Below are 24,010 nucleotides of genomic sequence, written 5' to 3' on the forward strand. Positions count from 1 at the left end.
TTAAATGATTTATCGATATCCTTAAATTATTTATCGATATCGAACTATGACATAATTTAGCCATATCGCTGAAAGAAATTGTGGTATCGATATCGATAAGTTTTGATTAAATGTCAATTTGGCCCCCAATATGGATGTGGGGTCCTTGAAGGTATGTGAATGTTTTGCGTACAGAAAAAGTCTGCCATATATATAAATTCACAGGTGAGATGTACATAAATCGATCAAATTGTATAGTTGATGGAACATTCCTGTATATGCAGTTGACTTGGATCGATTATCCCCTTGTCCAAGGTCAGTGGTCGTACATGTCATACTAATGGCTAAGACAACAAACCGTTTCCGCTGAAATAATTCACCGCATGCAAGGAAGAATATCATTGTTCTCGTGCACTCATATGCGCTGTAAATACTCCCTACGAATCCAAATAAATTACTATATATTATAGAAGGTATAAAGTAAATGAGGGATATGTACCCTTCTGTTACTTAAAGGAATACTTACATTGGTTAAATGTATGCCAAACTTTTAAATTCACGGTGTTGATTTTAATTTCAAGTACATGTAAATCCATTCTCAGGGACTGTCGCAGTTCACGCGGCAGGTGATCTATATCTTACTGGTGAAAAGACCTTGGTTATTTCAACATGTTTTATAATTAGGCTTCACTAGGTTTCCACCCATAGAAACTGCTGTGAATCAAGGCTCTACATCAGTTGGCACAAACCTACATCAGCTAAGATATGAGCGAAGATAAATGTTTTGTTCAGTCGTTGTAGATGTACTAACAGTGACTGTGGTGTAATTCAACAACAAAACAGAGAGTACCTTTATTTTATGTGATACTGAGAAAGGCCATTTCCTCTTATATATTAACGGTTGTTAATATATAGATATATATAAATATGGATATTTGTGGCTCATGGTTGCTATTTTCCGTTTAAAGTAATTAAGAATATTGCATGTAATGCATGGTGTAAAACTGGAAAATTAATGACGAACTACCACGCTTCGATGAAAATAAAATGATTCATAATTTTTCAAAATAAATCAAAACACTTATTAAAAACGCATCCCTTCTTAACAATCAAAAGATCAAAAAATAAAAAATAAACTGATTGAGTTTTGATTGATCGAGCTATTTTCTGTATGGTTGTCTTACATAAGGTTTTTATAAATATTTTTCACTTACACAAGCCCGTTTGAATTGTCAGAATTAAAACGATGTCACAGTCCAAATATTACCATTTGTCACTCGGAATCTTGTACCACGTTAGGATGAAAAGGCATGAAAATCTGTTTCATGACGAACCAATGGGACAGATGACGTGTAACTTTAGTCTCCACGACAGGGACTGAAAAAAAAACACTGTTACAAGACAGGTGCTATAAGTTTATATCTGTTATTGCCCATAGTCTCGTACAGATAACACCAGATTAAACTGTCACATTTTCTTTGTAACAAATTGTCTGTGTGTTTCTCGTTAACCTGCCATTTTGTGTTTCTAGCAAGGCGTCTCTGTCAGCATGAATGGACGCTCTTTCGTTGAAAATTATTGTAGCTCTTCATCCTTGACAAAATGTGTCCATAACACTTTTACTTTTTACACATAGGCATCATATTTAAAAGAATTCATAAATGTATCTTTAGCGTTAAATACCAGCTCTCTAAAACATCCTGCTGTGTATTGGTTGGAGGCGATGGTGGATGGGACCTGGTCATGGAGCAACCACAGATTTATACGGACGCCCGACGCCTAATTCGTGCTCAAGAATAAACATCGTAAAGCTATCTATAGTGCAGTCAAACGATGATGTCATTAGGACGACCCACTCATTCTGCCTACTCCCAAAAAGAGAGTATTTGCTCTACGCCTAAACAAATATACAACTGGTTGGAAGTCAATACCCCATGAAGTTCAAAGAGGTGCGAATATATAAAGCAAACCCACGGGCGTTTTCATGTCGCCTATGTGCGCGGTCTTCGAAAATGACCAAATTAGTTATTCACTGGAAAGCCCTCGGATTTGACTTTGATATGCAGGCATTTTCCTATTAATCCCGCAAATATTAAAATAATATTTAAATTGATAATACTTACTTGGATTTCAATGTGCTGTAATAGTTTATTGTGTACATGATACAATAATTGCAGTGTTGCTGTAGACTTTCAAGTCCAAAGAGCTTTGTAAAACAGGTCCCATTGCTAGCATCTTGTTAGTACATTGCCTCCCCAGCAGTCAGCGCTTTAGGTGGTCGACTGGAAAAAGTTATTCTCACAATTGCTTACAATGTATTTGTCAAGCAATGTTGAACAGTTTATTTAACAGAATCGCATTCAGACTTTTAACTTCAACTTATTTCTCATTTTGTCTGTTTACTATTGATATTCAACGTATTTTGGTCTTACCTATTCATATATACTGTATAGGCCTGTCATGTAGACTAAGATATCAACGCCAGTAAACTGTCTCTATAGGTAATCAGGTGGATAGAGGTATTCGTAGATTTCAACCTGAAGGATATACACCTTTTGACTGGTTTATTCATTGTTTCAAACCTTTTTACACTTTTAGCTATGCCAAAGGTTTTGCGCGCCTTCTACAAGGCCGTACAAACAAGGGTTACCATTCATGTGATGTTTCGACCATCATCGAGTTGCATGAATCTCTCAATATTAACATCCTTGAGAAATTCAGGGAAACTATATATCAACGGTGTATAGATATTCCGAAGGGTACAATTTGTGCTCGCCTTTAGCCTGACCTATACCTGTTCTCGTGTGAACACGACTATGTGCAGTAACTATTTCAGACATGTCCTCACCAGGCCAGTTCTAATTCACTAAACGGTACATTCATGATCTGTTAGATTTAAACAACCTGTATACATAGCAAAGGCTGAAAGATATATACCCACATTCGCTTTAATGGAAATTACAGATTCTCCAGATGGTATATTGTATTTTGGACCTACATTTTAATGAAGACCTAAAGGGATACTTTCTCGCAGACTTTACAAGAGGGATTTATTTATGACGTTGTAAAACATCCTTACCTGGATAGCAATATATCAAAGAGTCCTTCATATGGCGTGTACATATTTCACCTTGTAGCATTTGTTAGATCCCGCGTGTTATGTAACGATTTCCATCAACCTAACAAGCTTAACTCTACGTTTCTTAAGTTTTCCAATGAGAATAATTCTCTTGTAAGTAAATATGGACAGTGTCCATAATCTCTGACACTCTGTTTCATGAACGTGTCTCATTCGGCTTAATTTGAGGCCGTATATTCATCGTGTTGAACTGGACGTTGGATATATAAATAGTGGAAATCAGAGCGCAACTCATATATCCTAGCTAAAATATTTTACTCTTCTCGGTGAATAAATGTGCACAATCTGTAATGTATGACATACAAACGTGTCCTTGTTTCGTCCACATGTCATGGCGCTGATACCAACTTTAGTTACGATGATCATAAGTTACACAAGTATGTAATGAATACATGTATTAGACAGATTAGACTGTTCAAATTCACCGTCATTCTGAAAATCATGGCTTACGCTGTTGATGCCCAGTATTTGGCAACTTTGGGGAGGAAAGCTAATGGTCTTACGGCTCAGATATAAGTGCAAGTGACAGTCGATCGAAGACAGCACTTTTGGAAATGGCATATTGTTTCTCAGACAAGATGACCACCCTCAGACAATAACAGGTCGCATGACGAATCCCAAATTAGTCATTCTCTTGGGAAAAATCTTTGGATATTTTGGCCTTGTGGTCGTATTTTTAGCGCGAAGGTGGCAATATCCCACTGTGTGTCTGATTCCCGACTCCAAGAATATTAAACGCCAGGATAATTTAAGTAGCCAGTTCATTCACAAATACAAGACTGCTTTCTGAGTTGAAGATGTAAATTCCTAAGACTCAGTAGCGATTCGGTTTAAAAATAGCCACAACTTACAGGGCTCCCAGTGTGAGTGGAGGCCATTGGAATCCATACCAAAAGCTCTAGTTAAAGAAGATTGTCAAGAGCAGACAAGCATGATATCTTCATTAGCAGTTCTTGTTTTCAATAATAGTTATTTTCGTTTCGACGGTCTTGTTAATCGAACTCAAAGCCAATAATAAAATTGAAATACCATAATAACCATTATCAACTGGAAAACAAATGGATAAACGCTAGGATGGGTATTTTGTTGTTTACTTCCATAAGTATAATGCATCTATTTTCCACAAATGCAAAAAATGTCATGGTCATATAGGAATTTTTTTCTCAAATGATATCTCTTGGAAATGCCTCACCAAGTCCTTGCACAACATTTCACATATAGAATCTTCAGTCTTTCAGCCCAAGTCTCATACCTTAAATAAATTATGTCTTTTGTGTATATACTTGACGTTTATGTATCAACGGACACACTGTGAACTATCACACAACTTAGGAACTTTGTAGAAAATTGGACAATCTAGTTTTTAAACTCATTGTCGGAACGTGCCTGTTGTGATGCCAGTGGAATTACAGGACGTTTAGTCTGTGTGATATTCCTATGCCGGATATCTGAGTGCAAGGCGTTCAGCGGTGGATTGACTTGATATGTATAAATTCAGCTTGTAAAGTACTTTTGAAAGCATATAGAGAGGAAGATATTGTATGAGCCCTTTGTATGCAGCTGGTCTAGTTTTTACTTCCATTACATTGGAGTAGGCCAGGGCTCACTGGTGCTGCGTGGATATGTCCTGTTGTGAATTACTGATAGACATGACACCGTGCAGATGTAACGTTGGGAATGCAGCCTAAATACGGCGTAAATCACAACATGTGTTTATAAAAGTACATTTTGTTGAAAGATCCTGAAAAAAGGCTTCCACACATGTTTTGCCTTCAATATGTAACAATTATATGACACTTATTTACTTGACTGATCTTTTATGCCTTAACAGAAGAATATTTCACTATCAGCAGGCTGCTGACAGACAGGAAGTCAGCATCATCTCCTAGCTACGGCGATAGATACTTTGTTCAAAACATAAGTAGTAATATATAGAATTCATCGGTAGAATGTGGTAAAACTTTATATTTTGGATTGGACAGAAGCTAATTATTCGATTCTCTAAAACCCCGCTGGCTATGAAAGTGAACACCGATCATGCAAACAAAATTTGCTAGCACCAAATATTCTAATCCGTTCATCAGTATTGTGCACATTTAGTAAAGAACTAAAAGTGCTTAAATCACATTTTATGTTTATTTATTTATGTTATGGTGGAAACATGCAATTGCACCTTTTTTATACATGTATTCAGTCCAGTTGCCCATATGTTTTGTCATTCGGCCCTCATGATAGCAAATATGTTGACTCGAACCTAGTTCCAATATCTTATTCGCAATTTGTCTCTTTCATAACAAGTTTATAAACGATGGTTATTCGGTTCTCAAATATAAACGTTTACTTGAATACGGTGTCAGCACCTTTCGCTATCTGTCTCCTAATTACACACTAAATTCCAGCACGTTTTTCGTTATTTAGCTCTCCAATAAAGAACTTACCCGAATGAGGTGCCAATACATTATTTACCGTTTAGTTACTCAGTAACGAGGTTGCTCGAATGTAAGTCACACATGATATTGTGATTGTGATCTTCAATAACCTTCTGGTAAACAATCTGTATTAAGAGTGAAAAGTAAGGCGTCTCAGTGAAGCAGCACTCAGTTTGGCAGGTGTCAGTATAATGTGACTTGGCGAGGTATCATGGCAGCATGGACTCGCCCTGCCTCAAGAAGTACATGTACACACACCTATAATGACCCTTCGTCCTCAAATGACCAAAACATTGTTAAGTGCGACGTAAATTCCCAAGCATACCTACATCTATATTAATATCGCCCTTATATAGGATATTAGATCATGAAATCTTACACATATACTGTTTGTACTGTCGAACGCTCACAGAATCCACAGGTCTGAAAACTTTTGTTTTTCATAAACTTTCGAACGACACAACTAGTAAAATATGATATTTTATGACTTCAGATACTGATGAGTGAACTTCCCACTTCGGTACGAACACCGAATAACGGGCTGCCAGTAAATGTGAAGCCAGCACGTTATTAAAGATATGAATAATGATAAACGTGCTAGCACCATATTCTTTTCTCAGCAACGTAATTTGTTACAATTTTTAGCATTTGCATGGACAGTTAAAATGAAAGCATTGCCAGCTCGTCGTTACTCTTGTCTGACTCTCTATGCTGTAACGGTCGTCTGTATATTGTATGTATGCATACACAGGGTTTTTCCAGTCTCTTTGCATTATTTGCATTTTACAGTTTTTAAATTTGCTGACAACACAGCATTTTGAGTAATTCTAGACATGTGACGACTAATAAATTACAGTTAACATCACTGCACATTTTTTCACCTAATTCTGTTTAAGCCATGGTGCTATACATGTAAGGGGGTGTAATTGGCATCACTATTTAAGTATTTACGTGAAGATTTAGAACAAAAACTCTAACCGAGGTAAACTGATAGGAGGCCGTATTTCACCGGTTACATGTGACCATCTGAGAATTACCACACTGTCGCCGCTGCCCTGGTTTTAGTCTCTGTGCTCTAAGTCTTTTATGTTATATACCAAGACTTTGTACGTGTACCATATTCGTGTAATCCTCATATTTGGCATCTCCAAGTTACCGAACCTGGTGCTAAATTCTGTACGTTATTTGAGGTCTGAATATGAAATTTGGTTTGGCACCATATTAGCTATTTAAAAAGCGAATGTGAATTTATCACCTAATTCGCTATGTGAATAAAGAGAAACAAATTTGGACATTATCCTACACTTAAATGCTTAGATCACCTGACAGAACACCCAGTGGAACTCTGTGTAAGAAATGTTATTACGGAATTCAGTATAGTTACAACCCACAGCCAATCCTTTCATCATACACGTAGTCTAATGTTGTCCTGCTGACACGAATGTTGCCTAACCACTAGTAATGCATACGGAATCAACTATAAATGTCTCAGTGTACTACTCTGGTCTGTGAATGCGTCATTTGTGTTCTGTTCAGTCGGCTTTATTGGAATCCATTGATCCAAAGACTGGCATGTTTGTGCATTGTGTACTCAAGTCAATGACTGAGCGAATCAATCTCTCTCCATGCAGTGAAAGTTTACCTAGGGAGCAGGGCCTTAGTCAAGTCGATAATGGCTCGACTTGCAATGCAGGGCGGCCATGCCATTTTCACAAAATCCTACTGCTTGAAATAACTAGCACGTTATAGAATATTAGCAGAATTCTCTATGCCAGCCAGTTTTTGAGAAACGTGCTGAGCAGTGATCATTTCTTTTCAGTGGAGTCCATTCATCAAGGCCTTCATTCATACATACCTTTTTATGATCCTCCATTCATGTTTTCGCTCATTCCATATCATGCATCATTGATACCGATTGTGTAACAACTTTCTTCCATAAACAAGGAGATATACGTAATAAGCCGTGACTTAATATATACAACATTAACATGTAAATCATACAAAAGGAGACTGAACATTACGCACAATGAAGTTCTACATACGAAAATTATATCATAAGATAACTGAAGACGCACATGGACAGACATAGTGAGTAAAACCAGAGCAGCGACGACAGTGTGCTACGTGGCAAATGATCACACCTGACAGGTGAAATATGGCCTCTTTGTCAGTTTTAATCAGTCAGGCGTTTATTCTAACTGTTCATGTAAACACATGTTTAAACAGAATGTGATATTAATTGCAATCTATCAGACGTCACTGGTCTAAAATTACTCAGAATGCTGCGTTGTCATCACATTTAGCATACAATCACATTAAAACCATGACGCCTAATATGCGATAACTGGAGACACCATCTGCAAACAGTGCAGGAATATGTCAGTCCGCAATGACTGTTCACCTTTGTCACATCTGGCATCATGCAAAAATGCTATGAGCAGTTGCCTTTAGCAGCTCTATTCTCTTAATTCACAGGATTGAGTATGTAACACGTAATGCTGAAGACACTAAAACTGAGAAATTAAAGAATTGTAGTTTAGAAACTAATCGCTCGTCATTCCTGTAACTTATTATACTACTGCATGATAATTCAAACGTAAGAAGCTAGGGAAACATATATAAACATAAACATATGTATAAACATATATATATATATATATATATATATATATATATATATATATATATATATATATATATATATATATATATATATATATATATATATATATATATATATATATATATATATATATATATATATATATATATATATATATATATATATATGCATTTATATATCTGTTTTCGGTGATTGTGAGCTTCATCTGAAAAAGTGATATAATATTACATTGTTTTCCAGTTTCCCTAGCTTCTTACGTTTGAATTATCATGCAGTAGTATTATAAGTTACAGGAATGACGAGCGATTAGCTTGCCTAAAATGGAATCCTGTTAAGAAAAATACAGGAGTGTATTTCTAGAATGTTCCAGCTAATAACACACGCGAACAGATGGTGCCGCCATCAAGATTGCCCGCAGTGATTATCATCCAATGAAATGTTGACAACACTAAGCTACTTCCCGAAGACCAGAAACAGCGAGTCAAAGAGGAATGGAGACAGACTGCACTCCCAAAAGCTTCAATTTGCTTCGTTTACACATGTTGCCATCCAGGAAGTTGGTTAGTCTGCCAACGACCAGTGTTATTAAAGGTCAAAACAGCCGTCCTACTGAGGCTATTTATGGCCGTCTGTGGAATTTGCTTCAGGCTTAATATCACACTAATTTAATGCATGTTTATGTGGTAATAGTTGTATCTACAGGAACCTTGCAACTTGACGCTATGTTTATAAAACTTGGATTGTAATCTTATTCAAACAAATAAAAAAAATATGCCTGATTAAATTTTTTGTAATGGATGGAAAATGTGCAACAAAAATATTAATCAGTCAAACACCTAATGTGCATTGAATCGAAACTTAAGAGCGTCAGTTTTCTACAAAGGAATAAACACCACATTCCCTCTGACTGGAGTATTTCCAAGTATATGCATGGCAGTGACAGGGCAATATTAAATGGTACTGAAGAATAGATAGAGGTTAATTGATGGAAATTATGCTACTGGAAATGGAACACGTGAAAACAGTCTGAAAACAGCTGTGGCAGTTTGTGGGGTAAAGCAGCAGGTGGGTCACTGACATTCTGCTGTGGATAAATAATGAAGCACCCATGGGCAAACATTATAGACAAGTAGATCAAGCCTACGCAGTCATTGTGGGCCTATTTTTCATAACAACAAAACTCTGAGCGTTCCAAGTAAATAATCCCAAAGCCAATTCCCAAAATGGTGTTTAACATAAAGTACCTAAAAACTAACAAAGTATATAAAGTACGATAATAGGACGGAATCATGAGAGAGAAGGAGCCAACAACGATGTTTTCAGTGATGTTGAAAAGACGCAAGGTATGTTTAGGCATCAGGAGTGAAATCAGTATTCAAATCGAGCATGCATGCTAGAATATAAGTTATCGATAAGAAAATATGTATCTTCCGCGTCATCTTAAACTTGAAGCAAATATGACCTAAACGGCACGGTTATCCTTAAAATTTTCTCGAGCTGCTTTGGCCCATGAGGCAATATGGCAAAGGCGAGGAAATAACGATGAGCGGAAAAACCACTGTCGCTTTTCCATCTAGAAAAGACTGTGGATCTACCAAAATAATAAAGAGATCTAGTAACAATACTATTTTTATATTCGCGATTCCATGTGTCCGAACTTAGAACCAGACTGGCTTAAAGGCAAGAATCTATGCTGCCATTCAGGCCAGCTTTAATGCCATAAAGTGTTTAAAAAACATTCAATAACGTAAATATTTCGCCTACCCCTTTTTCGTATTCAAAGTTAAATACCACCAGTTTATCTTATTTTAGTACTTATTACACTTGCAAGGTACACGATTTGAATAGTGATTTTACTCATCCACCTAGAACATTCCTTGCGTCTTTCCAACATCATTGAAAGCTCTTGATTGCTTTTCTTCGCATGTTTCCGTCCTATTTTCGTACTTTATATACTTTCTTAACTCTTTGGATGTTTGTGATAAACGTCGTTTTGGGAATTCGCCTTGCAATTATTGCCCTGAAACGGCCATTCTGGTTGACAGGTGGTATACGAATGTCTGTTTGGAGGCATAGATTTATGGCCATTATATGATTATTTATGTGTCAACAATGCCATGCCATGGAACTCGTCCTTGTATCGAGATCACTGACACGCTCCCTATGGCGCTTTTGCTTGATGTGATTAAAGACTCAAACACGTGGTTACATTTGTATGAAGCCTGTCTAGGTTTAACACATTTTTGTTGTCCTTTTGCGTATGTTGAACGGAAAATCCGCCCGCCTCAGGGCGATCCCAAATACTGTGATGGCTTATACATGTCATAAAGACTTCATTGCGAAATGTAAACAACTAAATTATTATATCGTTCGTCATCACTGTTTGTCACACCGACACATTACCAAGCTGTAGTAAGAAATTAACCGCAGAAAAAATACATACCTTTTGTTAAGGTTTGATGGACGCTGATATTTTGATGCGGGTTTCAAGTTAACAATATGTATTTATTTTCGAGATACCAAAATACTCTTGTAGGTCACAGTGTTATTTGCAAAGAAGTTTTAAGTGAAAAAGGTAATTTCTTTTGTCAAATTTTAAACTGCTTTACCTAACGACTGTATTGGAATGCATTCCAATACAGCCATTGGATAAAAGAGTTTAAAATGGCCGAGGCCAAAGTTATAGTGTAAGAAGATTGAGGAAGAAGCCATTTGGAAAGTTCTACAAGAGAAAGTTTTATTCTCACTGAATTTATCATTACCATGTGCGGTTAACATCTCCTGCGAGTCGATTGGTTTATTTGATTGTTCCTTTAGGCCACACCAAACATCGTTTTCGCTTATACCATGGCGGGCAGTGTTGTTTGTGAAGGATACCGCAGTGTGACGTATATGTATTTATTTATCACTTGGATTGATCTTTACGTCGTACTCATGAGTATTTCACTTATACGACGGCGGACAGCATTATGGTCACTGTGAGACCATTTGTCGTGTTCAATGTGGCAATACAATGAACTAGATGATCTAAGAATGATCTTCAGGTGCATCAGTTGCAGGCAAGTTCATACACACGCGACGACACTTTGGTACCCTACAAAGTGGTAAGGTAAGTCTGTAGGTGTTTAATTTCGTGAAAATCTGATGCCGAGGCTTGTTGTTGTCGTTGACGTTATCGCGGTTGAACTCGTGTTTGTGAGTATCTTTTTTGGGCGTAAGCCTACAGCGTCAAACGCTCCATTTCCTTTCACCAAGCTTTGCTATTTTTGACATTTCATGAAGATAAATTTTGTGCCTATACAGTGTCCAAAAGAGTGAACCGTTTTGTAACAAGAAACGGTGACAGCGGTTTCTTGGTACCAAATGGGTAAGCCTCAGATTTTCACGAAATAAAAAATCTACAAACTTCCGTAGTACGTTGTAGACCAGTTCATAAACACACGACAAATCTTTATTTGTCGCGTGTTTATGAACTGGTCTGCAATTGATGTACCTGAAGATCATTCGTAGATCTAGTTCATTGTATTTGCCCCAATGAACACGATAATTGGTCTCACTGTGACCCTTTTATTCAACATCACGTCTACAATCACACGGAAAGTCCAACAATGAACCAAAAGTAAGCCCTTTGTAACATCGTAGACACTGTTGTATTCTCTAAGTTCAATGATGATTAGTAAGACCAGCAAATATGTTTTGAGGTGAATTGTTCGCGCTAAAAGAGTAAATGTGAATGTTTCATTAAGCGTATTTTCGAAAAAAATAAAAGCTCGCACACTAGCGGACTTTGTTATGTTTTCTGTTCACAGAAATCACAGATTTCCTCAGTGTTTTCTAGAACTATAATTACATAAACGTGTGGTTCGGCTCGAAGCCGTTTCCATATATCGATATCAGTGCGCATCTCATTTACATACTTTTCAAAACAAACAGATGTTGTCTTCTCTATCAACCACCTAAATCCGTTCAAAAAAAATTATGGGATATATAGGATATGCAATTCGTGAGCCATTACATCAAATTTGTTAAACTCGTGATGAATGTCTGGGAACAAATGAAAATTACACCACTCGTTTAACAGTAACATTTGAAAAAAAAAATAGAATGGAATTGGCCACTTGAGGAGTTTTATATAAATAATAGCCTGGGCCCAGTTGTTCGAAAGTGTATTACTGGTATTAAGTCATATTTTAAATGCAAAATTTTACCCAAGCTCACCATCTAATGCAATTGTGCAAAGTCAAAGTATAAGAGCAGTTTATTTACTTCCTATTTAATGTACTGTTATGGAGTTATTTTTGGGATAAGTACAAAACTGAACATTTGGTTTATAGTTAAATCTGGGATTAAGTTTTAAAACAGTTTAGAATAACCGGGCACCGAGCACCGGTCCATTGCTTGTAGGACTCTCGTAGCTAACTGTAACTTGGGCAGTCATGTGATTGCTTCATATCGAGTAGACCAATCTTTTGTTATCTTAACATTTGGGATGTTGTACTAGATAATGACTCATGTAGTATTTTGCATATACCGAAACTGGGTTACTACATCTAAGGTCTTGATAAACATGACAGGATCTTAAATCTTAAGGAGCAAACGTATGCAAATTTTCTCCACGAGATACGACGTGCTTTGTTATGGGCATCTCCGCTGAAATCATACATGAGTTCAAGGCCTTTTTTTAGTTTTGTAGTTAAAAATGACAACTTCAACATGTGTAATAAGTAGACGGTCAATGTGAAAGTTAAAACCTTGAACGTTGGAGACAATACTATGAAGGGTAAAACACAGTTCGAGTGATTTCATTTATGAACTGTGCATGTAGAAAATTAATGGAAAGATACATTCTGTGATGGAGTATCCAAAGGCGAATTGCAATTTTTAATTAAATTTATCACATGCCCAATTAGATGCTAAATGCTAATCCAAGCAGAGATTTATGTTCAATGGTGAAAGATAAGTAATTCCGTACAGTCATTACACAAAGATATTTTAAGCGCTTGATATCTTCCTGAACAACATGGACTCTCAACATTAAGTGTCTGAAAATCAAGGTACAATGATTGTCCCAACAACGACAAACCCGTTGGATCAAGGGAGGCTACTCATATCAATTACAGTTTGCACGGTGTCATCGACTGATAGCGTATACTTCTGAACGCGAACATGTCCAGCTTCATATGCAAGTGAGCGACATTACATATAACTCAACTTTAATTAAGTATATTATATTGCTGTTAGGAAACTGTGCCTCATTCATTGATTCTGAAACAACATGTAATATAATTAAAGACGTACAGCATAGAGTGTGGCGGGATGGGAAGGTAAGATAGGCCTAAACCCCTTTCTTTGAAAAAGAGCGGATGACTTTTCAAAGAATTTGGTATTGCGGTAGTTGTTGTATGAATATTTAACTCCTTTACAAGACCTTGTTAATAATAACTCTTGCAGACATATGGTTTAGTTAAGAGATTTGTCCGCCCGAAAAATAACGTATTTTCTCTGAAGTACGCTTTGCACGGTAGCGTCATGTGGCACATAGGAGAGACGTACGTTTGTGACTTGCTAAATGCCATCGATTCACTAAGGTTTCTTCCACAGTCATACAAAAATATTAAATACTAATAGCGATAAAAAATATATGCATGAATGAACTCAAACATTATGCTGACCACCACTGCAAACCACCATATAAATACTAGTGGTCATGAGACAGGCAGATAAGTTCTGAACGAGGCTACCATGCAATACATACTTCAGAGGAAATATTTTCGTGCGGACAAAGCTCTAAACTAAATCATAGGCCCTACACGTCTGCAAGAATTATTATTATCAAGTTCTTGTAACGGAGCAAAATATTCATACAACTACTACCACAACGTCAAACTATTTCAAAGGTTATCTGCACTTTCTCAAAGTAAGGAGTTTTATCTTACCTTCCCGTCACACGGATATACCACAACGTAACTGGATTCCAAAAATGCATAAACCCCCATACAAATCTCGTTTTATTGCGGGGATCAAGAAGCTGTACCATCAAACATGTATCTATTCTCGCATTATGTGATGTATGTTTTGTGACGATTTCAACCAACGTCAAAAGTTATTTTTCGACTCTCACCAGGTGTGACTGACACAACTGGATTCTTTAACCCTCCATTTTGTTTCTTTTCGCCACTGTTACTCAAACTGGCGCTGGATAAGCTCATACGATTTCTTGGTTGGCGGCCATGCATGCCCCGAAGACAGCCCGGTCTGTAGCAAATGCACAAAACGATGCTCACAAAAATTAGTGAGTGGAGCTCGATAATGCTTGGGACAATAACTTCTACCCGGATACGGTTGACTCTGATCTCTCCTCCCGCCTGGTCATTCTTACCTGAAAAACGCGAATGACAAAATATGAAGTGCCCGGAACAACATTAGATAATTTGTATCTTACAATATAAAGTATAAAACTTCAATTATATAAATTAATATAAAGTACAATGCTTTATGTCTTTCACGTTTATTTTAATTGAAATAATCATCTAAGAAAGCAATTATTAATAAATAAATTGATTTTTTAATATTTGGTTATCTCAAAATGTACGTTAAATTGCATGTCGGGTTATAGAAAACAACTCTGCACATTTCCTCAACACAGCATTCATTTCAACACTACAGAGATTCTTAAATTTTGCTTCAATAAACACTCAGACTGGACAACAGAAGAATTATCCGGAGATAAACAACCAAATATAATATCTAATAGGGTCCATTATATGTGCGATAAAAGAATTGTGTCACTACACTTAAAACCTGATTAAGACGGACATAAGGGCCTATTTTGCGATTGTTTGAAAGGGCGACTTTTAAGCTGAAATTAAGCTATAAATCAGTGATTCGACGAGGATCAGCATACTTACTGCCACATCCTAATCTTCTCGGCAGTAGAGAAAGAGAGAGAGAGAAAGAACATGGTTAATCTATGTCGATATATACGTAACTTTCCGTGGTGTTTAAAATTAACAGTATTTTGTCTTGATTTCTAACGCAAATGCGATATTTATCTTCCAGGTGGACAAAGATGGTACATAAAAACAAAATGTCGTTCAAAAGGCTTTTTACTATTCAGATTGTTGTCAAATATTATAAACATTCATGCTCCCAGTAAAATATATATGTCAACTAATGACAAACTAGTGTACACATTTCTTCTGATTTCATACGACATATAATCTAACAGTACAAGATAATTCCTTTGATTTGTGTTAATGCGTCTAAATATCGCGTAATAAAAAATCAAATAAAGAAACGAAACAAAAATATCATACTGCATCTACATGCTCCGGTTTACAGATTCCTCCTGAGTAGGAACATGATTTATGGACCTCACCTTTGCGTGTGAAGACAGTCTTATTCTGTGGAAATACTGACCATAGCTGATGCACGGCTCAGCCGTGTATATAAGGTTCCATTACAAGATGCTTGATCAGTTGTAAAGAGTCTAAAGTGTATTTGTTCGGTATTTGGTGTATCTTTTCCTACCTTGTTATACCTATCACTACATTACACGTTTTGTATATGCAATAATGATTGTTATTTCGCAGAATTAAATTGTGTTGTGATAATCTATACACATGATTCCATACGCAGAAACATCAGCCCTCTATACCTTAAGATATGCTAACTAACCAGGTGCTGGCCAAATGCTTGTTGGTGGTCAAATATCTCCAGTTTAATGGTGCAGTCGTTGATGGTCAAGGTCTCGATGGTGAGTTCCAACTTGTACCTGGAGTCCGCAGAGTCCGTCTGAAGGTAGAGCACACAGGGGACAGGCGGGTTCCCAATCGCTACTTTAGAACGTCCGTTGATGCGAACGGCAGCCGATCCGATACGGACCGACTTCCCGCAGCCAGAGGGCTGGTCCATGTAATCTAAACACAATGTATAAACACGAAATTTAAACACATCATGTGCTTGTAGTCCTACTTTTTCGGCACATTCTATAAACCGCTTGTAATTCTTCTCTGTATAAGATGTCCTGATATAAGCATTTGCATGAAGAGCTTTCCAAGTAACCCCGGTAATTCAATTGCTTCATTTATGTTGGCTCGTATCTCAAGTTCTACTTTGTATGCAGTATACATGTATATATATATATTCCGAACTGAGACTCTTTTACAGACAGATGCGATGCCCACAGTATTTCCGGTGGAGATCATGCGGGCTGCGGATGTCTGGTGTTCTTTTTCGCTTTCTTTTTCGTCTTTTGTTTGTTTGGCCAAGAAGTTGTGAGTATGTTATAGTTCCTTTGAGTTATTTTGAATTTAGTTATACACTCATTCAAATTTTTTTAGGCTAGTTAGTTCATTGTTCTATAGGTACAGTTAGCACTGCTGAGTTAGACATAGTTTCTCACTTGTGTGAACTAACACGGGTATCTTTGTCTGACCAGTCCTGAGTATCCTCAGGACCAGCACGCTAAATGCCTTGTACGTTTAACATCATTTCTATTTGTCTTGTGGTGTGCATACACTGATAGGTCGGTTGGAGAACCGTCTACTTCTATATTGCTGGTATTTTCAACTGCCGTTTTGCCTTGCCGGGTTCATATATGTTATCAGTCCTTCAATGTTAAACAGTTTATTCCACCAGTTATACGGTGTTATAATTGTCAACTGTATGGTCATGTTTCCAAACACTGCTGGTCCAAAACAAAATGTTCCCGCTGTGGTGAAAACCATACGTATGAAAACTGTAGGAATAAAGAAACTCTAAAATGTAGTAATTGTCTGGGGGCACACAATACAAGTAATGGGGCTTGCCCTTCAAGGCGAGAGGCGACGAAAGTACAGTACGTGAATACAGTGAGAAAAATCTCCTATTCAGAAGGGTGCAAAGTTGTGCGGCATGAGGCCAAAAGCCATCTTTGCACAACTCTTATAAAGATAATTCTTTAGAAAATGCAAAACAAGCAGAATCTGCGCCTACAGTACATTGCAGGTTAGACAATTAAATTTGATGTTGAGTAAAGATAGTCACAATTTTTAAGTACAACATGCAGCTAATAATCTGCCTTATAGTGGGACTCTCTATTATCCAATATTATGCACAGAGTCTTGTTGTACACGGACAAGAGTTCAAACAGTTTATTTGTAAGTTAGACAAACCACCTGGTATTTTATGTGTACAGGAAACTTCTCTCAAACTTAAGCCAAAATATAATATCCCAGAGTATATTTCGATAAACAAGACGAATTTTAACAACCATGGGGGATTGGCTTTCTTTATTAAAAATAGTGAACAGAATTGCCGCAGCTGAGTTCGATAGAATGCTGTACGACAGACATTTTCTCTATGTCCATAAAAGTTACTTTATTGAATTGTATAACCCATATAACAAACTGAGTATGGCAGATTTTGACAAAATATTTTCAGCTGTTTCAGCAAGTATTATTATATGTGGTGATTTCAATGCACACAGTTTGGTTTGGGGTGGGAAAATTAATGATTCAAATGGAAAACTGGTTGAAAATGTTATAGAGAAATATGATTTGGTTACTCATAATGATGGAACTCGAACCCAGTTTAATCCAATGTCAGGGGAATTAACCCCGTTAGATCTCACGTTATCCTCACTTGACATATCGTCTGATCTGTCATGGTCGGTTGATCAGATCAACTGTTGTGGGAGTGACCACTGTCTAGTTATCATTGATGTTCGGGTAACACCAAAATTCGGGTAACAATAAAGAGATACCACTTAGATGAAATATTAAAAAAGCAAATTGGCGGTTATTCCACAGCAAATGTTTGTCTGTCTCTGTGGAGGAAGTTGTTAATGACAATGTTGATATATTCAATGATAATGTTATTTCTGCAATAACGTCAATAGCTAATTAAACCATTCCTCGGACTGCAGGTAAATACCAACAATTATGATCTAAGTATGACCCTGAATTTCTCGAACATAAGAGTAACTTTGAGCTAGAGACTGATCATATATATCAAAACGTTTGCTTGGATGAATTACCTATAAGGAAGAATTTTCTCTTCAGGAACTTAAGGGGGCACTTCGGCAGACAAAAGAGTCATCCCCTGCCCTGGATGGGGTTGGGTACACCCTGTTGAAAAATATGCCAGATAATTTTTTCAATCTCATTTTAGTGCTTATTAATTCTGCGTGGATGAAGATGACCTTACCATTGTCATGGAAACAAGCGGTAGTAGTACCAGTGTGTAAACCCGGTAAGTTCGCGTCACAGCCATCTTCTTACCGCCCCATTGCACTGACGTCCTGTATTTGTAAGATAATGGAGAAGACGGTTAACTACAGGCTGCTATGGTATTCAGAAAGTAAAATATAATATCATCGGTTCAGAGTGGCTTCAGAAAAGGTAGGAGAACCTTAGACCATTTAGTTCAGCTAGGACATTCAGTTACGTGTGCGTTAGCTAACAAAGAATACCTTGTGGCTGTTTTCTTAGATGTAGAAAAAGCATACGACATGGTTTGGAGGAAAGGATTGTTGTTTCCTGAGTAAAATTGGTATTGGTGGACGTATATTTGGGTGGATCAAAAGTTTCTGATCGGACAGAGTTATCCAAGGAAGAGTTATATCACCTACACTGTTTAATGTTATGATAAATGACCTTCCTAAATCTGTACTATCCAATGTCAACAAGTCCTTATTTGCAGATGATAAGGCAGTCTGGTTTGCAAACATAAAATCTGAAACATGTAGTTAAAGTCAATAATATCACCGTATCAAATATTTTTCAGTGGGGAAAGGTATGGGGTTTTAAATTTTCCTCTTGTAAGTCAGACACCCTTTTATTTACTAAAAGGAAAATGACATGTGATATGAAAAGGGGCAGATTACAATATTAAATACACCCAGTGTTTCAAATTTTTGGTATGGTTTTTGATGCTAAGTTTACGTGGAAAAATCATATTGATGAAGTGGTGGCCAAATACCAGTCAGCAATTAATCTGATGAAAAGTGTGTCTGGCACTTCTTTGGGGGGTGGGGGCGATAGAAATGCATTGGGTAAACGGTTGGATTATGGAGCGGAGGTGTACAGCTCTGTCTCTCGCACACTGAAGATGAGACTTGACTCTATACAGGGACAGGCTTTACGTATATGTACTGGGTCCATGAGGTCTACCTCATTGCAGGTACTGCAGGTAACAACAAGTGAACTCCCACTATGGATCAGACGGAAAATGACAAGTTTTAAGTACTATTTGTCTCTGTTAACAAGTCATAATAATCATGCCTCTGGTGTTTTAACTGTGTTTTTTATCTCATGTCTGTAGATAAGTTTATTTAAAGTTCATCAGCATATTCTGATAACCCAAATAGCATCAGAACTTAAAATTAGAAATCATTATCTACAGGTGAAATATCCGCAGCGTTGCAAATCAGCGGTACGTGCTAAAACCTTCCAGTAACACCACTGATTAAGTGTCACAACGGACAGTACTAATATTACCATTAACAATTCAGGTATAATTAGTGAGAGGCCTACTCTCCTAAAGGTCGGGTAATAAGTACATTCTGAAATAAACCTATGCATTTATAATTAAATGATGAAGGTCAGTATCAGATAAGGTTCCAAGGGTATCCATGTAAAAATGTAGTGATAACGAGTATTAAATTTCTTCGTCAGCGAATTAATTTATTTATTTATTTATTTGATTGGTGTTTTACGCCGAATATTTCACTTATACGACGGCGACCAGCATTATGGTGGGTGGAAACCGGGCAGAGCCCGGGGGAAACCCACGACCATCCGCAGGTTGCTGGCAGACCTTCCCACTTACGGCCGGAGAGGAAGCCAGCATGAGCTGGACTTGAACTCACAGCGACCGCATTGGTGAGAGGCTCCTGGATCATTACGCTGCGCTAGCGCGCTAACCGACTGAGCCACGGAGGCCCCCGTCAGCGAATTAAGCGCAGGCATATAATTATATGCTGACAATACATGACGCTGTTGAATTCAAACAGACATTTATCTCATTTGCTTTTCATGCACATGCGGGATCACATTATAAGTATACGCTTCACAAAAACTGTATTCCGAATATAACATAACAGAATCGAAAAAGTTGTATCCCTTCATATAGGTAATATAGTTTAATAATACAGCCCACCATACCATACAAACATTTAACTGGATTTAATTCAAAAGAAAAAATTACATTTTAGAGACAGTCTTCATTCTCCTGATGCTCCCATCAATTTTACATGGTATTTTGCTTTGAAAATATCGTTTATCCGGTTATGAAATGGACTAATGGTAATTAGGAATAAGATTACTAATATCCGTTACTGAATTTACATGCACTAAGGTAACCGAAATCTTAAGGAGAATTTATACAGAGAACAAGCGCATTACGGCTCGAATGAGTGTTGCCCAAAGACAAAAACTGTATCGATGACTCCTTAACCAGAATCATGAGAGGTGCCAGTTGTATCTGGAAAAGAAAAGACTTAAGTATCCACGAGACAATGTAGAAGGTAAGTGGCAATGTATTACTAGCCAGCCCCCAAGACAACAGAGAAATCAGCGGAAATAGTGGAAATTGAAAAAAACTTAACTATCGGGCAAGGTAAAAATATTAACAAGTATCACCAATATATCGCCTCGATCGTGTAACCTTCCAACTCTCAAGGAGGAATATTGAAAAACATGGGTCATCAATCAAGCCCAGTAAGGCAATTCAACTATCACAGTATCGTTCAGAACAGCGTGTATTTCTTTCTTACAGTGCCAGCTTTGCAAAACAATCTGCCCGAATAAGTATTGTATAAAACACCAATCAAATAAATAACCACAATAACGATTCAGATGACACTCTGATGCATTCCTGTAGGATAACAAAGGGGTCTTCGGTTATAGGATAGGATAATACACGTACAGGGATTTTATTTTTATGACTCTACCACTTTCCTTTACATTTCTATACAGGTATAGTAATAGCAATTTTTCTTATTTCACAGCCAGTGGAGGAGAAAAGTGTTTTGCAAGGAAGATCTCTCCAAAACACAGAAATAATGAGACAGCGAGACCAAATGAAAGCCAAGACGAAAGAAGTCCACAAGTTTAGAATGGTATACGTATGTACAAATCACAAAGTCTACCTGCGCATAAAAACACGTAAGCTACTGCGCTTCTGGCCTATCACGGGCTCAGTGAACCGGTGAGAAAGCCATTAAAATGCCATTTTGCCCCTATGAACAAAATTCGAGAGAGATACCAAATCAGCAGAGGTAATCCAAAACAAAGACTAAGCAAACTGGTGGAAGTAATGTGGGAAAAACTGATGAGAAATAGTAAGGGCTTTTGCGTGTAGCACAATGTCATAGGATTATGCATGTGTAACTTGTGAGAACTACAAGTGTACAGCATAAGCATTTGTGAAAGAGAGCTGGGGAAACAGTTGTGTCAGTCCAACAGTGAGTAGGACAAAAAACCAGCGATACTGACAACTTATTTGAAGGTTTTGGCACTTCCAAAACAGTCACTGAAATAATAGAGAGTGTACTTGATCAGTTTCCGGCCAGTACGGCGAAGCTCAAGCGACATGATTTCAATGTACGGTGGCAGTTTTCTATGTTCCTTAGAATTCTACAAGATGTGCAAGGAAATTAATGTTTTGTCCACGTTGAATTTTAAGTATTGTTATTACTCTGACGTCCAGTTTGTACAGCATGCTAAGAGAACATTAAGTAGGCTGTTTCACAAAATAAAACCCTCTAAAGTATAGCGGGCTTTCTGCAGCAATCCCAATGGAAGAATATAAATTATTAAATTATTGTGTATAAATAACAAAAAAGATGATAATTTCTTTTTCATTTTTGTTTTTACCAGATATGCAGAGGAAGGGCGATAACTCTCACAACAGACAGTGGCAGCAAACCAACATCTCATGAATGCGTCTGATGGTTTGGGCTTTAAGCAGACATTCGTTTTCTGATAGAAGTTGATTTAAGCCTATTTTTCGTCAATTAATAAATAGACGTTCAAAAAATGTGAATGATAACACTTTTAAAACTGGATTTGTTTCCTCCTAGCTACGTGACTAAGGTTTTTGGACTATTTTTCAACATCTACAACAAAAGGTGGACTGTGCATCAGCGAGGGGGTGTTTTGTTTTAATGTTATGTTAAATGTGACGGCAACACAGCACCATAAGTAATTCTAGACATCTTGTTTAGCTAATTCTGCTTCAGCCGTGTTGCTATCCATGGGATGTGCAATCTGCAACTATTTAAGCATTTACACGAACAGAATAAAATCTTAACTCAAGTAAATCGACAAAAAGCCGTATTTCACGAGTTATGTGTGACCATTATCTCACGGTTGTCTCTGCTATAGTAAACTCTTTGTGCTGTAGTCGTTTATATTATATTCTGTTTTGTATTTTTGTTGTGAGGAATTTGCTGCCTATATGTACATTGGTTAATGATATAGCGAATTCTAGAATGCATGGTAGGACATGCTGAAAACTTTTTGATTATGATTCTGTGTACACTATAGCGTTATTAGACACATGAAGCAGAGTGAGTCTGTGACAGAGAACTCTCTGTCCATATTTACAAGAGAATACTTCCTCGCAATACGCACTGTAAAACGTAAAAACTTTAGAGTGATGGTATTTGGAGGAATAACCCTGACAGACAAGTTTTTGAAGTAATAACTTGTGACATTGATTGAAATAGTCACATAACACCCAGGGCCTAACAAGTGCTGCTATAGGCGAGATATGTACACGCCATATGCAGGTCCCTACTGTATGTAATGCTATGTCCAAGTAACGATTATTTACAATGTCAAAATTGAAACTATCCCTGTTGTCGTAAATCGTGCGCGAGAGGAAACCCTTTTGGTCTTTACACAAATGTAGGTCCAGATCAGATGTACCATCTACATATATTATTAGTCGTATTCATATGAGACATAGGGCAACCAGAAGGGTGGCACAATGTGTACCCATCGGAATACCTATACACTTTTGATATATGGTTTCACCCGAATTTCACATAGATGTTATTTAATGCGAAATTCTAGTAACTCGATGAGCAACAAAACACCCCATGAATGATAATCCTTGGTATGTAGTGGAACTGAAGAGGGCTTTGTTGTCTTTGGCGTTAACGTTGATGTAGCAGTGACCAGTTTTATTAAGTGACCACTTTTTAAACACCGATGCCAGTAATGATGAAAAGCTATGAATTAAATCTTTGCAAGGAATAATAGTATACAACGTAAAGTGGAGATGTCTTTATACGGTTTATGTATTTAAGCGCCTAAGCGTCAGTAAGACCCATGGAGTATCCACATTTACTCCAGACGCCTGAAGTTTTTGCAATTGCACAAAGGTACTTTTTCCAAAAATACTGTACTTCTTGTAGTGCCTTCTTCAAGTGAGTATATATAAGTTTCGTGGTACAGCTTCTTGTCCCTGCAATAAGGAGAGATTTGTATTGGAGATTTTTCCATTTTTGGAATCTAGTAAAATTTGGATATATTATTGTGATGGGAAGGTATGGATAAACTCTTCGATTTAAAAAAGACTGATGGTTTTTAGCCTAGATTATAGCTCGTCATAGAATACTTTGATGCTGCGGCAGTCGTTATAGTTATATTCAGTTCCTCTAGATGGATCTGATAGCAATATTTCTTTATTATAATATTATTAGGAGCTTTGTCCTGGGAACAATAGCTTATGTTTTCTGACGGTCATCAAGTATCTTTTGCACGTAGGATCCGTCAGAACTTGTTTGGCTGTCCCATGACTTTTAGTATTGATATGGTGGATCCATACACGACTCGTTTCTTTACTAAC

The sequence above is a fragment of the Liolophura sinensis genome, chromosome 7 (assembly GCF_032854445.1).
Source record: "Liolophura sinensis isolate JHLJ2023 chromosome 7, CUHK_Ljap_v2, whole genome shotgun sequence".
NCBI lineage: Eukaryota > Metazoa > Mollusca > Polyplacophora > Chitonida > Chitonidae > Liolophura > Liolophura sinensis.